An 18,747-nucleotide genomic window follows, 5' to 3' on the forward strand; every position below is an offset into this window, starting at 1 on the left:
TTACTCTAACGAAGAGTTCATTATTACGTAAATTACTCTAGTTCGTTAAGAAACTCCGCGATGTCAAGAAACGCCTACCGACGTTTTCCATTAAGATGTTTGCCGTGCCAAATTGCTTTATCAGTATCTTTAAGTTTCAGAGATTTCATTCAATTCGTTATATTATAAATTTTTTTAAAAGAAGAAAATATTGTTCTACTTGCTGTATCTAAATAAAAAGTATCGATCGCTCTACTAAGTAATGTGGTATAAAGAACGTATTTGTTCCCTCAGAGCATGACGCCTCTAAATTTGTTATTATTTTTAAAAAACCCGTTTATGATAGTTTGTGTTCAATGATTAAAAAAAAATCAAAAAGAAATAAATATGTTTAATGATCAAAAATTTTAAAAAGAACTAACTTCGTCTAGTCTTGTGATTCGGCTTTATATATTTTTGCTCACGCATCACTGAAAAAAATATTGTCACGTGTGTCCTGTTTTGTCAAAGGGAAGGGAAGGGAAACTTAAAAGCGGGACTGTCTCGTATAAAGCGAGACGTATGATCAGGTTAGGTTAGGTTAGTTATGTTATTATTATTATGTTGTTATGTAGTTAGTTATGATCAATAGTAGTGTTTCAATAGAGAAAATATTTTTTTAAAATCAATCGAGGTCAATATTTTTTTTATAATAAAAATATAATAAAAAAAAATTTGAACAAACATTTTGTATATTTGCTAAAATAAATAAATTTAGGATTGGTAATGCTTAGTTAGAATTTTAGTATAAAAAGTCATGTGAAAAAAAGACCAAGATATAAATGCATAAATCCAGTATTATTATCGTTGAAATACTCACGAAAATCTAATTCTTCCAATCTCTAAAAACAAACTTTATATTACACCTACTAATTTTGAATTTTGTTTGAATAAATAAAGCTACTTGAAAATAAAATCTTGTAAAAGTGGTAACGACACTTGCGACTCCATCATCTATTCTATTACTTTGACGTCACACATACACAGCATTACGTCAAAAACCTTTTGATAAATAGTAGTGACAAATATGCTATAGACAACACAATACAAGGCAAGCAATGCACCGCAAATTGCTTCAATGTCAGCTAAAATTTACTACCGCCGGCGTATAAATAAGTGGCAGTGACACTTCATTGCTTTACCGAGCTCTTGGCATATCCTATTACGCACTGAACTCTAAATCTTGGAGTATTATCATAGCTTATTGCTGGAGAAATGCAATTTTTCAGGGTCGTGCAAAGATTATTAAACAGGGGTTTTAAATGAAACAACTTAAAGCAACGTCCCACTGTTTTTAGCCTTTTTAGCACTATAGCACCAAAAGAGAACACAAAATTCAATTTTCCAAATAACCCTATTAATTTTTATTCACAAGCTATAACAATTAACAGCACGTTTTCTATTTGGCGCTATAAAAATACCATTACAGAATAGAGCAATTTTCAAGTCCACCAGCTACAAGCATCAGTTAAAGACTGAAATGAACACCATGAACTATGTTGGTATTTATTACACGAAATGAAACGATCGATGGTAACGCATCCGCATTGTCTCCATGATTTTATAATCATTATTGAGTACCTGGCTTACGGGACCTCCAAAGTGTTATAACAAAATTATTTAAGCACGCACACGCTTACATATGCCTACATATGCTATGTAAATTTAGTTTGTGTTTTTACTACTTTAAGTCAACCGTTTTAATTTTTTTCATCCCTATACCTATGTCGTCTTTTTTTAACCGACCGGTAATCGTAATACCCGTATTACGATTACCGGGTGTCAAAGAGGCCAGGTGACTCATAGCACAGGTATAACCTAGTTTGGGTTCTTGTCTCCCAACGTTCACTTCTATTGTATTTTATTTTATTACCTACATCTTGCACTTCTTGGGTGAAAAATAAATAATTTATTATTTTTATATTTCATTTTTATTTTTAAAATGATGGATAGCTTGTCAATTTGTTTTACCAACTTCAACTTTTTTTTACTTGAATTTACATACATTTAGAGTAATCATTTTACCAATGCCTCTCGACAATATTCTAAATATGGGAGACATTAATTAAACTTATATGGTTAGGAGACAGTGTCAATTTTGGTATAAAGATAGATGGGATCTAGGAGAAAGATAGGCTACTTTTTGTCACAAAACTAAATATTAAAGGGACAGAAATAGGGGGTGAAAGTTTCTATGGAGAAGCAATCATTTCACAAGTTAGGGATCTGAAAATTCACATTTATTCCTTTTTATAAGAAATAAGCAACGTTTCAATGTTTTAACGTTTATGACCAATTACTTTTAAAAGTATAGGGGATGATTTGAATATTTTTTCTTAAAGTACTACTCGAAGTACTTGTTCTACGGAGACGAAATTGCGGGCACCAGCTAGTCTTATATATTTTGTTTTTATTGACCGTCATGATGTTTTACTACTGTGATATTCATGTATACCTCAACTTTTGACAAAACTAAACAATGCTCACCATTGCCAAGCAATCTCATACATACTGGAATACTACTTTTATATTTCCTTAAGTAATAACTTCAGATCGTACAGTATCGTAAATACTTTAGATGAGACAATATCTGTAAAGTTCAGTTTCATAGTTTCGTTTGTTAAAATCCTTGCTTTGATTGCATTATTTGCCGTTTTTCACCAAGTTCTTTTGTTTATTCGAAATATTACACATCTATTACATTGAGTTTGCTATAGTTTATTAATAATCCAAGTTTACATTTCGTAAATTAACTTGAATTCACAGAAATCTTACTGAGGTAGTTTTGATGAATTACATCATCGTTATAATTTAGAACAAACTCATGACTAAGTACAATATATATTTTCCCACGTTGTAAATGGAAGCAATTACACAACTAGTGATTCGGCTAAACCTTCAACTTGACAAACTTGAAACATATATTACTTGAGGCTGTCAACGCTATTTGCTACGCAAGGCCGAAACGCGTTTGCAAGAAGTTTTATTGTGTAAACACGATTGACCGAATAGTCATAAAATCAATTATTTCATTTATCGACTTCGCATTAAGTCGAAAAATACGGTGAAACCGTTCGATTTTACGTTGCAAACCCACTACATTTTTTCTGGGTTTGTGTATAGATATATATAATAGCAAACACATCTAGAATAGGAAATAACTAAGAATTCGATACATCTAGAATATTCCTTTGTAGGTATTATTATTTAATATACATTGCAATAAATGTCTATTCTATTCTATTCTATCCTATATTTAGGTTATCTAAAATAGTAAATTTAAACGACTGCCTACCATGGTTATGTAGCATATTAACCGTAGGTACGATTTGTTTTTAGGAAATTCACCATAATAGTCCGTGTATTCAAAACCTTACGTTCATAAATTGTGTATCACAACGAAATAAATGGATTTCAATTTGAATTTGTACCCGGTGATATGATTATGTACATGTCATATATTTAAAAATATCATATTTAATTTGTATAATGATTGCTCTTTTCGAAATCTTTGTGAAAGTTATGGAATTCTTACATTTATAATATGCAACTTCAATTTACACTTCAAAATGGATAATCTATCATTAAAAAAAATATTACATTTCTTCGAATCGCATTATTCCGAACACGCTTCGACCTTTTTCATTAGTGCGATGACTATTTTGGCATCAATATATAATACAGAAATAAGTCTACAGTAGACGTATCGTTTGTCCGAAAAATTGTTTACTATCAGATTAATTATTAATTAAACGTATTTTTTTGATAGAAGTTTATTTAGTTAAGTCATGTTTATCCTACTTTTAGTATATATTGTAAGAGTGCTGAATATTCGTGTCGACAAACCACGAACAGAAGAATTTAATGTATTTATTCATTAAAATCTTACGTTACTTAACTTGACAAAACGGAACGAGACTACGCCTCCCAAAATAAGGTGAACAAAATTAAATCAAACAGACTCGGGTTGTTTAGTTCGACAAAAAAAAAGTTACGTTAGTTTATTGTGAATCGCGCAGCTCGCGAAGGCTTGCTTGCATGTGTGCATACATATGTTTGCTTGCTTTCTTGCTTGTTTACTAGTTTTCTTATTAAGCTAATATAAAACGCAAATATCTTTTATAGGCAATGTTGAATTTGTGAATTGCTAATCGAGCGGAAACTACATATTTGCACAATTTTATACAAGCACGCAACCTTGCCTTGCTTTATAAAAAGCTTTGTTTATTATTTGTGTGAAATTTATTGTAGACTTAAACATAAAAGAATAAATGTATTTAAAAAAGCGCTAAATTGTGTAATTAAAAGATTCGGTAAAATAAAATTGTGCAAATCGTGTTTCTGACTTGTGATAAGTAGGTTTCACAAAGCTATTCCTAAATCTTAAGTATCTATAGTATCCCATTGAAGAAGCAAGAGACAAAATAAAACAAAACGACACACTTAAAGCAGTAGCTACATAAATTTATCTACACTGCTAATGCCTTTTACAGTCAACAAAACAAATAGCACATTCCGTACGTGCATGCGTAAAAACAAACATTAATCCTTGTTTTACAATTACCAGCTGTAATACATAAATATATTGTTTTATCAAGCGATTCATTTTCATTACTTACAATTCGCATATATACTTTTGCATATGGGCGAATAAAACAGATAACATTTTTGCGTACTGTTTGGCTATTGATAACCAGTACAAAATATGATAGAGAGAATATCATTACATACTTTTAGTATTATTAGTACCTATTGTTTTAGTATCTAGGTTTTTTTATGACACTAAGTGATGGGACGAATAAGACGTGCGCCTGGTGGTTAGCGATGTACCCGTCCATAGCACGACTCGATCTCAGACCCCTATATCCGAGCCATTTGAATTAACAACATCCCCTTTAATTATTTATTTAATTACCGAACAAAAGGAGTTGGGTAGCTGTTAAATTTGGGTAGGCCTGAAAAGCATTCTTAATTATAAACCGTACTATTTTATACAGAAACTAATTATTTTAAAACAATCTGAAAAAAAATAATACTTGAAAAGGTTTAGGATTCGTGTAAACGTGGATAGAAACACTTGGAGGGATCCACTTAATCAATTCACACATGTAGGGGATTGTGGGAATTGATTAAGTCCCTCCTAACTTAAGCTAACACCTTGCATATTAATTAATGTACAACAGTACTCATGAAACTCTGTTCATAAGATCTCATCATCAGTATTATTTCAGGCGAAAGACGTCCACTGCTAGACATAGGTCTCCCCAAAAATCACCACAACGATCGGTGTTTATTATGGTCTAATTTACATGTAATGTCCTGTGTATCCACGGCTATGCGACACGGATAAAACATACCTTAAATTTTGTAGGATAACACATTTTGCATAATGGAAACATTCATTATTTTATTTTTAAAACAAAGTAATACTGCATTCAAATACTTTTAAAAATTTATGCGTCACCTAGGAACCGAACCTGACATTTTAATGTCTGGTACGATTCGATTCTATCGAATCGTTTTTAATTAATTTTCCTACTCCTAAGTGTAAAATTTCATGGTGTTCCTTCAACTTAAGATACTTTTCGAGTTGTTAGGTTGTCCCGATTGTTATATATACGAAATGAAACTATTTTTTTGGATCTAAGCAGCGTATATTTGTTTTTTTTTTAAACATCCAACGTATATTTGTTTAAGGCTAAAGTTTCGGACCCTTTACAGGTCCCATGGTCACGGCTGCCAAGACCGTGTAAAGGACCCGAAACCGCGGTTTTATAAATTTAGGCAATAGATACGAAAGAATAGTTTCATTTCCTGTTAAGATGCTTTGTTACTTAAAAGGAATTAATCCTTACAATTCACCGGCATCATAAAAAACCATTTTTTTTACATTTGGTCTATTTCATTCCCATATATATGTAAAAGTCTTATATACAGTATTATTATTTAAAAAATTAAATAATTATCTATGAAGCAAAATTGACACTCTGTATATTCGAAAAAACGTTTATTTATTAACATGTTGTTCTAAGTAAGTATTGTATGTAGGTATTAAACCTTGGCCCAGTCGCTTTCTTTAGCATTATAAAACATACACGAATAAAACAGCTGTTAACAAATACAAATTAGGTGGCATAATGGTGGCACATACCTACACGATATATGTGTACATCATATTAGCTAATCTTATTTTGTGTAGGTAATCAATATTACGCGGTCGATTCTAGAGACTTGAATTGATCTTATTAGACGCTGCTATGTTGCGGTATATATAATTTAATATACGACACGTAATTAATACAAATAGCGTACAGTAATTACACTTATTAATGCGAAATTGATCAGGAAATTTGAACTAATAGTGCCAATTTTAGAAGGCAACTTTCTAGAACAAGAAACGGCTTCACAAAACATTTATCATGGATTTCGAGAATAGTGCGAGCACGAATTTTTCAAATATTTTTTTTTTATAAAATAAATTAATCATTCTGTACGTTACTTTCTCAAGTTGTGCTTGCAGTGCTTTTATTAACTTATTATTGGCTATTTTTGTTTTCCCGTATACAAGCGAATAAAAATATTTTACAATTTAACAAAAACTTGTACTATGTAATCAATATTTTATATGTTATGATAAATAGTCTACAAGACATTTTGAATATCCTTGTAGTAGAATCGAGTTGACTTTTGTTACGTGTTGCAAGACAAATATAAGCAAATTGTTTGGGTACGCATTTAAGAATTATTCAGTATTTTAAATGAAGTTTAAAAGTCCATTTCCACTTTAAGAAAAAAAAACACTGAATTTGTGTCGTAATGTTGACGGGACATTGGCGTTGAAACTCAATATCAGTGTTACGGCAAACAAAATCTACAAATTTAATATAACTAATATATAAAATAATATATCTTGGTAGGGATTTTTCTTCCACAAAACCTCAATGCGTAGCAAGTTGGTGGGGATTTTTGGGATACCCAAAATTTTTTGTGAGGATATGTGGGACATACCAAACGAAATTAGTCGATGGCTTGTTTATGCTGAAAAAGGAAAGTTTTATTATAATAAATTTCACAAATACTAATTTGTTTCATCTAGTTCTTGTTATTTTTATGACTTTCCTGTGATTTACTGAATTTGTCGAAAATTTGTCACTTTATTCGTGAACAAATTTAAAAACTCCTAAAGGTCTAAAATAACGGTGCAATCTAAGGACAAACAAAAAAATGGCTCATTGCATGCTAGCTACTTGTACCACATTACTTTCACATCAAATGTCAATGAATTTAGTGGAATAGTTTTCAAACTAGTGTGGTGTTACTAAGGCAGAAAATTTTACTTATAAATACATAACTTCTAAACTGTTGATTTTCGTTGAACTAATATAATATAATGTTTATTTTAAATGGCTCGTTACAATATCCTCTCTCTAAGAAAACTTTTGGATCACTGTAAATGTGCCAATCTGTATGACTTTCATGTTTTAAAAGCACTTTTGACGTATGATCGCATGTTACACTAAATAATATTTATAGGAAATAAGTTATATAGGAAATAAATTTGATAAATCTGAATTTTATAGAATTATTTACATTTAATACAACATTTAATATGTGTGAAACAAACTGACATTTAATTATTATAAAGCAAGGATACTTTATGCATAAAGGCCTACCTAGGACCTAGAACAGGTAACCTAGATAACTGGACCACAAGGCGATTTTGATTGCTTGCACCCATTCACCGTAGTAGATCGACCTTTAAATGTGCATAGAGGTGTTATTGTTAAAGCTAATTTTTTTTTACACATCCCTAACATAACTCCGCACTAGAGAAACCCTGTGTCGCGGGTACCACGGACACACACATAGACAACCACAAATGACACCCAAAGTCACGAGAGAAATAAAAAAAAAATTTACCAACGAGGACCTATTATTAGAAGCCCGAAGTGGAAGGCTGAGGGCTTCAATAACTCGAGTTTAGTATTTTTTTAGCGTCAGTCACACATAGGTATTATGTTTTTCGTCACATTTGCGAGGAAATAAATACAATATTTATTTCTTGTATGGATAAATATGGTTCACAACACAACAACTATGGATTTTGCAAATGGCGGGTTTTTTGTTTTTTTTTTTTTTATCAACAGATGGCCAGCTAGCTATTCATACAGATAATAAAACCCGAACTAAATTGTTGTAAAAAGCCAAAGACTCACACAGCCATGATAGATTGTAAAAAAAATTGCCAAAATTTTATGCAGAAAATAAGTTAAAATCAATTTTGAAATTCTTAATAATAAGTATCATGTAATATATGGCTGAATTTCAATTAATTACGGTATTTATGCATGAAACTTTATGTAATAAGTGACATCTTAATTTTTTTTTACGATACCAAGTGACGAAATGAATAAGTCGTGCGCCTGGTGGCAAGTGACACGCCTGTCCATAACAGTTGCAGTACCGCTCAGAGCTTTAAATCACAAAGATCTGAGAGGAACTGACACTGCGCTTGTAACCCTGAGACATAAGTTGAAAAGTCCCATGTGCGTGTAATTTCACTTGCACCCTTACCCTTCAAAACCGGAACGCAACAATACTTCAGTACTTACAACAGTACTTCTCTGAACGAGCTCTTTCACAAGGAGCTCTACTGCTACTAATCTTTAATGGTAGTAATAATGTAATCATAGACAAAGAACAATGTAGGTATCATAAGATTATTTTTGTTTGAGAAAACGAGCAACAAACGTAAATGTTATCTTATACATTTTTTTTTTGATCACCACAACACTAAGTATTAGAATTTTAACAAAAGTCTATGCCAAATAAATAAACAACAATAAAACAGTCCAACGCGTCGCTTTGCACAACTCTCTTTTTAAAAGCAATGTATCGAACTAACACTACCCCATTTGTAGTGTGTTTTAGGTTATATCGCGTTACTATGGTAACACTAATACTATTGATAAATTCTCTCAAAAACATAATCAAAAGAACATAAGGATTAATTATTGAAGTTGTAATTTTATGTTATTAGAAAAACATTCTACTTAAAGGCAAAACTTTAGAGAAGCTTTTAGTCGAACGAATAATAATTGCCAATAATCTAGATTACTCATATCAGTTTGATGTATCACTTTTTTATTATAATATTCGTATCATATTGTTTTGAACTTTAGGCTTTTGATCTTTCACCAGTACAATTAAACAATACTAAAGCAATTATACACTTTATCATTTTTAACTCACTTCAAAAATGGAAGAGGTTATCAATTCGACTGCATTTTTCTTTGCGTATGTTAGGCGATTACTTTGACATTTGTGAACTATCACAGTAGTGGTCCATTCAAAGAAGATTTTCCAACTTTATTGAATTTTCAAAAGTATTTATTGAATTTTTAACGACTTTTTGCCGTTGCGCTATCTGTAAGAAATTTATTTCTTCACTCAGCACCTCAGGTACCTTTACAGCTACCATCGCTGACAAGAGATGTCGCTTTAATAATTGTAATTTTTAAATTTATTGAATGTCACGATGTTTTACTACCATGATATTCAATTATTTTTTGTGAAATTACTCCACGAGTTTGTTATAAATATTATACAAAGATCGAAAGACTAAGAAAAATTCATTCGATCTGGCTGGGTTCGAACAAACACCCTCAAGCAACTCGTGCCAGATACTCTGCCAATTAATTAATTGTTTTTGGTTTTTAATGAGGAGATCACGTAATGAACACAGCAAAAGCGGAGCTAACTTTTGAGGTCGGGTTTGATAATAAAAAAGTTATTATAACTTGTCATAGTAGTTACAGCTGGTTTGTTAAATATTTGACTGAACCTCAAAGTTAATAACTTCACTCCTCCAATTTAAAATCACTTCTGCAATAAATATTTAACAAATTCGATTACAAAAACAAACCAAAACGAATAATTACAATTTCAAATTTTAATCGTGAAATTTTAGATGTATCTATTTGTAATAAAATTATTAACGAACCTTTATCTAACGAATGAAGCGAACAATACCACTTTAGAGTAGGTAATCTTTGTGTTAGTCGTAGTGGATATTAAATTACAATAAATAAATAATAATAGCCTATATACAGTTCCACTGCTGGGCACATACCTCCTTTGATAATGGGAGAGCTTGGATTGTAGTTCCCACGCGGGCTCAATGCGGATTGGAAACTTCACACACATCATTAAAATGATTTACAGATGAACACTCCAATACTAACGCCAACTTAATTTTTGGACCTGTTCTGTTTTTGTTTTGTTTTTTATATCTTAATTTTTTTAGTGTTTAGCTAATACTAAAAAGATAGCAAAACAAATATACTAATCATTTATATTACAAGTCCTACTTCAAATAAAAATTTGGTCTTTACTGAACAAATGTGACAAGGGTTTTCATTTTTGTGTCAGTCGAACAATCAATTGGATTTCCCGATCAAGAGTAGGTACGTGCCACGATTATTTCAAAAAGCTGTCGATAATACGACACTTGAAAAATTGTCCCGAAAGTTGAACAGAAACGTGCTGAATAGAAAAATTGTGTCAATCCGATTTGAATAGATAAAGAGCAGAGCATTTTTCGACGAGGGAATTTTGTTTTTCATTTTTCTTTCGACGATTTTCTAAATGACATCAGATGCTTATTTGACTTCAGAACGAAAGCCCTTGCAGATTAATATATATATATATATATATATATATTCGTTATATTAAAATACACATCCAGATATTTACAAATATTTGTTGACAATAAAAAGTCAAGGGAAGGCAGTGACATAGAAGAACAAAATTCGGCATTACTCGGCCATATAAGTATACTTATATACTTTTCAAGGTATAACGTATATATCGAGTTCTTAGGTTTTCGCGATTGTTACACATAGGAAATGAAACTATTTTTCCGGATTTAAATCGGGTATTTTTGTTTTTTCAAACAAACCGACGTTTCGGGCCCTTTACAGGTCCCAAAGTCGCGGTTGACTGAGGTGGTACAGTCGTCAGGGTTTATTTTATTAGGGTACCACCACAATTTTTAACGTGGAGTCACCTTGACCCGATCACAAGAATGTCCAAGCAATGAGCGTAAAAGAGGTTTTTTCACATTTGATTGTTACATTTGAAGTTCAAAAGGTTCTCAAACAAAAGAATGAGACATTTAAGAGCAAACATTCTTACAACCTATTCAAATAAACGTAGGCACTTGTGAGATTCATTAAAACAAACTGCGTACCTGTGTCATCCCGAAAACAGCCCCAGATTATTACAAAACGGGGAACACTCAATAAATATTTTCCATCTAAATATCACAAGTGTTAGTAAAAACTTCAGCAAACTATGTTTTTATTAATTTTTTTTTCAGCTCAAACTCATCATACAGTTCTTAATAAGGAGTTTAGTAAAGTTTCGAGTAGTCGACTAACTAAAAATAATCGATGATTTCATACCGATTTTTGCTAAAAAAAAAAACAAAACTATATTTCTAATTATTTTATAAACATGTTAAAATTTGGAAAAAAAGCAACTGCTTTTAAATCCAAATGTATATTTTTTTTAGTCGATTTTCGATAAATGAGATTTGCGCGCAATACCACGGCACCAGAAAGATGGCTTACATAAGCTAATCATAAAATTTGTCTCCACTGCCTTAGCGACTAATAAACCTAACCGATCCTATCCATAGCGATATATCCAATAATATATATATATATATATATATTATTATAATATATATAAAAATTATATATATATAATATATATATATATATATATATATATAATTTTAAAATTAAAATATTATTTATTTATTAAAAATAAATTATTTTTTATTATTTTGTACTATTTTATAAAATAGTACAAAATGAGGGTGTAATAAATAATTTATGTAAAATCTGGTCTGTGTCATATTATTGATGAACCGAATTTCCAAAATGCTAAATGCTAACTGCCTCACATGTAATATTGAAAACAAAAATGTTTCAGTAACAATATACGAATTGCGTCAAAACTGGTTAACAGAGTCCCAAAAAAATCATTTATGCGTATTACGGCCTTTAATATACACATATAATACATATCATAATATGAGCAAATATTGTAACCCGTATCACAAATTTAAGACGGCTTTTATAAGTCTTAAAACATTATGGTACTCAGCGATAGCCGAAACGCTACGGATAGCACTACTTGCGATTTATCAATCGCTTGAAACTTTTTGTATTGGAAACTTGTGTTCTGCCCTTGGACCGCGTCTTCGAATTGAACTCTAGGTAATATACCATAAGCACCATAAATAACCGATTTTTTTTAATTGGCTAAGGTACTCTCCACTAGACTACTGTATTTACTTTTCACCACATTAAGGAGGCATTGCGAAGTCCTACACAAGCGTGATCCGAAGAAACGACTATCCCGAGATATATGTCATTATTAAGTAATTAGCTCAACCTTATACCACTCTCTATAAATATAATGTTAAAAGCAAATTACAAACTCAGCTTCATATCCTGAACTACGTAGACACGTAAGGATTGACAAAGGCATCTTATCTTCCAATTTATCTTGTAATCTTGATTAGAGAAAATAATTCCACTGAATTGTCTTTTGTAGTTCTTTTACTGAACCTGTACGTCCACTTACGCACACACTCGCCGCTCACAACTTCACTCTCAATTTTTACACTCCTTTACGTCCTCTCCTTACAACCATTTGCTTATTTTAATTTTTTATATTTTTTTATTTTATTTAATTTCAGTACTATTGGAGAGTATTCAGTACTTTTATAAAAATATTTCTCCAGCATATTCATCGTCTTAACAATAAACACTTAGATATAACACTTAACAATAAGATCTCTATGTAATTTTTCAGAAAGGTAAAAATGCAGTGTAAAATATAGTAAAAGCAGTTTGCATTTGTTGTATTAAAATGTTTGTGAATTAAATGATGTCTCCCGCTTTCTGATTCTACTTTAATTACAAAATTTTAATTTCTTTTTACAGCAAATTTTAATTACAGCAGGGTAGTTATCCGTTCGTAGAGAGAGGCCATGGTGGAGCGAACGAACTCGGCCTTAAGTCTCGTCTCTCAGCGGGAAGATAACAATCTAGTCGATTTCAACGCTACCAAAATGCAGGCCTGTTTATTTTCCGCTGAAAGAAGTCTATTTGATCTGACTCCCACTTTTTGGAGCTCCGTGGCACAACATTGGGAGCAGACTTCAATTTTGGCGCTAATATCGAATCTAAAAAATCAGCCAGTCACAAATTGGGTATCCTTAATAAGTCAGCGAAATATCAGCTTGAGGCTCTTGATTTGGGTGATCGCAGAGCCAGGACACTTATTGGTGTCGATAAACTCGAATCTAAACTTCATAATTTAGTCCATCGACGCATGAGCACGCTCAAGAGCTCCATCAGCTCTTCACGCCCGCTCTCTTTTATCATAGGACGTCCAGATGTACGACTGGAAATTATACTTACTTGGTCGATATGGAATAGAATTCCCTGCCTGCGACTGTCTTTCGGAGCACATACAACCCGACTATCTTTAAGGTGCGACTGAACAGGCATCTTCTGGGCGAGTTCGTTCCATCGTAGATCCTATATTTGCTCCAATAGGGCTAACGCGACAGAACGCGACGAGCGCGGGAGCGACATAAAGCGCGAGATCTAGTATAAGCGAGAATGGCAGTATTACAGGGCTAGGTAGTGGTCAAGAGCAAATCCATTTAATTTAAAAAAATAAATAATAATAATGATAATAATAATGTATTTAAGATTTATACTCTAAGAATAAATAACTTTCATACTTTTGTGTTCATGTATTTTGATTTTACTCAATTTATACCAATTTTAGGGTTTCAGAAATCCAATTAGGTATTGTTATATACCACATTTTGCAAAATTTCCATAATACTCTTATTATCTAATATAACCTGAACTATAATCTACGCGGAAAGAATATAAATGATCCCATATTAAAGCAAATCCGTGAAAGCAGACCATCGATTTTCTGTAGGTCGTCACTCGTTGTACCTATACTTACTTTAACGTACTGTAGAATCCAGTTAGATCATTTATTTAAATATAGAAAAGTGGTCCGAAATATAGATAATTAAATAGAAAATCTTTCTATCTATAAATCTTTCTCAAGCTAATGCGAACTCAAAGAAAATTTGTAAGTTTTTCATTCCTGTTACTCAATCGCTTTCAATTTCATTTCCCGCATGTGAAAAGGCTATTCCACTTTTTTAACATTATCATTTCCTCCCAACATAAAGACTTGCTTGGCAAAGAAATTATCATTACCAACCTAACAATCATTTAAAATTGACATTGCTGTGCCCTTAGGGTCCATATTTCATCTGTATTAAGTAATTTTAGACCTATGTGACAACATTATATACCTTAAAACATTTTGATGTTAATAATTCAGTGATAGCCTAATGATTCAACCTAATCTCTCAAGCAGAGGCCGTGGATTTGAATCGAACTCGCACCTCTAAGGTTTTCGGAATTGGTGTGCGAAATTTTATTTGAAATTTACCATGAGCTTTTCAGTCGAGGAAAACATCGCGAAGAAAGCTTGCACGCCGAAGAAAGTTCACAATCCTCGGAAAACATGTGAACCAATCCACATTTTGGGCCACCGTGGCGGACTATGACCTAAATCCCCATCTGAGCGGAGACCCGTGCCCAGCAGTGGGACGTATAAATGGATTGATGATGAATTCTAGGGTCGGCAGACTAAAGCACATAAGTAAAAAAAGTGCTTCATTTGTTAATATATAATCATATATTTTTTTAGTGTTGGAAGTTAAATAATCTCTAGAATAAACTTCAAAATTTATGAAGTAACATAAGAATTTGACTTATGTGCTTTAACCAGTACCTAGATGTATTAATTTAAATGAATGATGTTGGATTTTACTTTGACTAGAATTGATGTAATTATTAGTAGCAAAATGCAGGAACATAAAGGCCGTATTGCACGGAAGTTGCTGAATATGGACCACTTGATACATATCATTATCTTTATGAATATTATAAGCAACATTATGCTACTTCCAAGTTTACAGGAAATAATCTCTCGCCGAGGCCCGCTGGCCCATTGTATCGTTAGATCCTTATCGTGACGTGCGATCAAGGTTGTGATAAAGAAAAAGTATATTTTCTGATACATATAAATATATTAAACAAAGTCAGTTTTGTTGACAGATATAAAGATCTTATGCAGGATCAACTGAGTAAGTTTTGTTGGTAAAGAAAGAGGTAAAGATCTTATACAGGGTCAACTAAGGGAGTTTCGCTGATAGGGAATGATCTCCTACAGGGTCAACTGAGTGGGTTTTGTTGATTGACATAAATATATAATACATAATCAACTATTTTCTTCTTTGTGTACATTTTTAGTCAGCTAATTGACTAGCCTAAAATATAATAAAATATTTACATAATAATATAACTTGTTTAGTATTTAGTTGACTTGAAGTACTTTTCCAATATCCAAGTTTCTTTACAATGTTTCTTTTTACCGTTATAACAAGTAAATATTTTATAAGTAATAGTAAATAAGTATATAGACCCCGTTTGCTAGACCAAACGGGGTCCTTGTTTACTTATTTATTTATTGAAAACAATGTTAGTACAGGCATTACATATATGTAATGCATAAACAAACATCCATGCAGCACAAACATACCCCGCACCAAATAGTTCATTCTCTCTAATATAATAACTAACAAAAACAAACATAGACTTTAGAGTACTTAAAATAGACACAAAATTTACAGTTTGAAGGACAGGAAGTGTATTGTTACGTCGGAGTTCAAGAATTCACCAGTTCTTTCACATCATCTTATAGGAGAGTCCATGAAATCTCTCACGCTGTAGTAGCGCCCATTTATCAAGAGATGCTTTAATTCTGTTTTGAATGTGTTATGTTCTTCTTTTTATAAAAAATATATTGTAAATGTTAAATGCGTACAAATGTTATTTACAAAGAGCAACCCCTAGAGTTGCTTGCTCATTCTTCTCAGGGGAATCTGCCTTACGAATTTGTAAGTTTAACCAATGTGACGATTTCAAGTGTAATAATGCTTACCTATGAAATATAGATATTTTGATTTTGATTTGGTCTTTCTTAAGCGAGTCTGGTATTTTATTATAAATTAATATACATCTTTAAGCCGGGCTTTCTCTAAGCATTTCTAATCTCGGAGTCGGTAGTACTAGTTTTGTATTTCGACGTGCACTTCTAGCAAATTCAAAAAGATCTAAATGTTGATATAATTGTCTATAAAAATCTAACAAATATCAGTTTCTAAAATGTAAATTGTTGGAAGAGTTAAAATTTTCTCGGTTATAAAATGCGATCTGCATGTGTCTCTTGGCCGTATATTGTTTATCATTTGCTATGGCCCCGTATCATAACGCTATAGCCAAAGCCACGCATAAACGTAAGCACAGTATGCGAGCAGAACACATTCGCAGTTGGTATTTTACAGGTAGATGATACCTACTAGAAAGATCCAATCGTAAACTCTAATTGTGAAAAAGAAATAAAAACTATTTTCATTTTTATTTTCATTTGGCTTTTAGAACTGTTAATGCATAAATAATCTTTGATAATATCGTTTTTATCTTTTCGATATGATTTTTCCAATTTAAATGTGTATCTAACATTATTCCTAATAGTCTAAAATTGTTTGTTTCTTGTATTCTATTGTTCACGGGAATACCGTATATCCGAGTAAAAAAAAACAATATAGCCCAACGTTCCACAGTATGTACATATATGCACTATTTACGTATATATCATTAGTCAATATGATATAATTCCGTAACAATATGCGGGTTTTTGTACTGTCGCGTAGCGGTTGCATTGAAAAGGTCATATGACACGACTTCGCAAAGTTTTATTTTTATACTTACTATCACTAATGCTATTATTATGTCAATTCATCATTAAGAATGCATAACGTAGATCGCTGCATTTATTTATAAGCATTACGTGCCGTGACGACCGACCTCAGTGGCCCAACGGTTTGCACTGTGAGCGCTAGATGAGTAGATCCCGGATTCATTTCCCGGTATTGGCAGAATTATAATATGATTACTTGACAATTCATATTATGAAATTTCAAACAAAACATAATTCATCTATTTGACAGTGTTCTGTGTAGGTCTAAATAGAACACTGTCAAATAGATGAATTGTTTTTTGTTTTGTTTGAAAATTCTTGACGTGAATTGTCAATTGATCACATTATTATGATTCTGCCAATACGGCCTTTTTAGCCCTGCTGGTCTGTGTATTTCGTGAAGTGAGTGGATTCCATTGCTCGGGTACTTACGTGTAAGACCAGCGTGGTTGTTCAGCACATATAAAATAATCTCGGTACAGAGTACTACAAAAACGACCTCAAAATTTCGTGGAATTATGTCTTGCCGTGTTTTATTGAAAATGGTTACCGGAAAGTGCGCGAAACCGGATTGATAGTTTGCTATCCTAAGAGGTAGAATATTTTCTTCAAATTTAAAGGACCAACACTGGGGTACCCTCTTTCCATCAAAAAAAGATTAATCAAAATCGGTTCACAAAGTTTTCGCGTAATATACCTACATACAAAAAAACAACAGTAGAATTGAGAACCTACTCCTTTATTTTGAAGTCGGTTAAAAACATGATTCAATGGTAGAAAGTAAATACGTGAGTCACAAAACCTTTCTACATCTGATCATAAATACAATCATTCTTAAATTGTATGTCGAATACATAGTACCTATAGCAATGTAAGTATAAAAGCAGTGTGAGCGGTAGCCATAATGTAACCGATGTCTCATTTCCTATTCATACCTTGAAAAAACACATACTGCTTACAGACAAATATAATGTTAGATAGTAACCTAGTGCATGTACACCGTCAATACATTATATATATATATATATACAGACTCCAGTATTCACTGCTCGACAGTACTTAATAGAAGTAGAGCTTCTAATGAAACAGTTCGTCCAGGGAAGTACTGCCTTACCTTAACTATTTCTGTCGTCAAGCAGTAAAGTGAGCATTACCGTGTTTGGACTTTGAAGGGTAAGATTGCTGATGAAATTACAGGCACATGAGACTAGTCAACTTATGTCTCAGGGCGACGGGCGCAGTGGCAGTGACCAAATCTTTGTGATTTAAAGCTCTGGGTGGCACAGCAATTGTTACGGAATAGTCGTGTTGCTTATCCCCAGGCGCACGAATAATTCGTCCCTTCACTTGGTCTCATAAAAAAACCCTGTATTCCATTGGAACGATAAATGGCAAACGACAGTCTCCTGAAAATTCTATTAAAATCTTTATAGTCGGCAATTCATTCGTTTATTGTCAATGTTTTCCTGCATACTTGCGTAGTCATCGCAATCCAGAACCACATGTTGTAAAATTTCCATTGGACTCGAATTTCCTTAAGTGCCAATGTTATTTAAACAACGTATCGATTGATGATGACGTCAGCAAATGACGTATTGGAATTTGATGTCCGTAATGTACGGTTTAACTTTTAATTTATGTGTCCTATATTTGTGTAACTCCGTTTACCTTAACCGGGTTACTAAAAATATCGCGTGGCCAAACCAAAATTGCTTTTAGGAAGAAAATTCTTTAAAACAATAATATTGTTTATTTATCACCGTTAGGTAAATTTTCAGAAAAAAATTA

General features: G+C 32.2%; 1 protein-coding gene across 4 annotated transcripts in view; it reads right to left on the reverse strand.

The window, feature by feature from the left end:
* LOC113237808 (NADP-dependent malic enzyme-like) overlaps positions 1–18,747 on the reverse strand; it is a 55,031-nt gene that overhangs the window by 19,854 nt on the left and 16,430 nt on the right. The window lies entirely within an intron of this gene.

Source organism: Hyposmocoma kahamanoa, unplaced genomic scaffold, assembly GCF_003589595.1.
Source record: "Hyposmocoma kahamanoa isolate Upper Pololo Valley unplaced genomic scaffold, ASM358959v1 94, whole genome shotgun sequence".
Taxonomy (NCBI): Eukaryota; Metazoa; Arthropoda; class Insecta; order Lepidoptera; family Cosmopterigidae; genus Hyposmocoma; species Hyposmocoma kahamanoa.